At 43.0% G+C, this 1,238-nt stretch overlaps 1 protein-coding gene across 2 annotated transcripts in view; it reads left to right on the top strand.

Moving 5' to 3' along the window:
• The first annotated feature begins 394 nt into the window (after positions 1-394).
• Positions 395-1,238, top strand: part of LOC102196361 (high affinity cationic amino acid transporter 1-like) — a 17,924-nt gene continuing 17,080 nt past the window's right edge. Inside the window, exon 1 of one of the 2 annotated variants that reach the window (XM_005735978.2) lies at positions 395-488. The gene's annotated coding sequence lies outside the window, so the exon portion shown is untranslated. Of the gene's footprint in view, positions 489-828; positions 903-1,238 lie in introns of those variants that run through there. The other variant, XM_013911597.1, reaches the window with a different exon arrangement.

Here is a 1,238-nt window from a genome sequence, read left to right as displayed (position 1 = left end):
ACTAAAATAAGAGGCTCGCCACATGATACCATGGAGCAGCCTCAGCAGGAAACTCAGAGCGTGGAGTTTAACAGCTTTGTTTTCCCATTGGAGACTTTTGCAACTTCACATGCAAGCCATAATCATCTAGTGTTGATGCGAGTGTTTGTATGCATTGATGAAAGGAAGGAGGAACAGCAGGGGGAAAATGTCAATGTATGCGCACTGATATAGGGCTAATTTTAAAATTAACACATGACTGCAGGGTGTGTTGTTGTGTCTGATCACCATCAGGGATTCTTAGGGAGAAGCTGCTTAAGCTTTTACTTGTAAAGAGTGCCATCTGGTGCCTGCAAGGCTCCTTAACAATAAGTTCTCTGGGTGGAGCCAAAGTGACACACCTCCGTGGGCGCGCTCGAGTTGTTCCCCGCTGGATTGTCCGTTGTAGGCGGAACATTTTTCATTCCACGGTTGACAGAAATGGAGGGTCTGAACTCTTCCTGAACTAGGCAAGACTTCACGAGCATGCTTTTGCTTATAAATTAATTTATTAGGCTGTGAGAGAACAGCAACATTTTGTTTCTCAGCCTTGACTGTAATAGTTCACCAGGAAGCGGTGCACGTAGTGTTAAAGTCAAGGAAGGCTGATGCAACTTCCAGATGGGGGTTTTATCGGGGAGTGGGCTTTACCTTTCCGTTCATACCAGCAGACCTTAAAGTAGTCCAGTGGGCGAAGTTATGTATTGATCCGGCGTTTTAGAGTTCCGAGTGTTTGTGCGACTTTATAAAAGACTGGTCTTTGCAAGCGGAGAAACATTGCCTTTTATAGCACCGCATTGCCTTTTACAGGAGTCAGGAGTCATTTCCAGCAGTGACCTATCTGGTGTGAACCCACGCTGAAAGTAGCTCAGACACAGACACAGGTACAATGTAATCTCTTTGTATTAACATTTGTTTTAATAGCTTGTTTAAGGTTTTGGGGAAATGTTGCGATTTCACAAGGTTTAAGTAAGCATATGCTGCATTTTGTAACCATAGAAAACTGCATGGTTTTTTTTTTTGTTTTTGTTTTTTTTACCGACTAGTTAAACTGTGATAGGATTAACAATTTAGATTTAGAAGTAAACCATACAAAACACTAAGAATCTGTTCAGATTTACTTTTCTCTTAATAATCAGAGGCGGAGGCAGACATTTGATACACCCGGGGCTTAGCCCTAAAGGATAGTATGCGCGCGTGTGTGTGTGTGTGTGTGGGGG

Source organism: Pundamilia nyererei, unplaced genomic scaffold (genome assembly GCF_000239375.1).
Source record: "Pundamilia nyererei isolate P.nyererei 1_Seehausen unplaced genomic scaffold, PunNye1.0 scaffold00066, whole genome shotgun sequence".
Taxonomy (NCBI): Eukaryota; Metazoa; Chordata; class Actinopteri; order Cichliformes; family Cichlidae; genus Pundamilia; species Pundamilia nyererei.
Note: the sequence above shows the minus strand (reverse complement) of the source record. Positions and strands in the feature narration are given on the sequence as shown.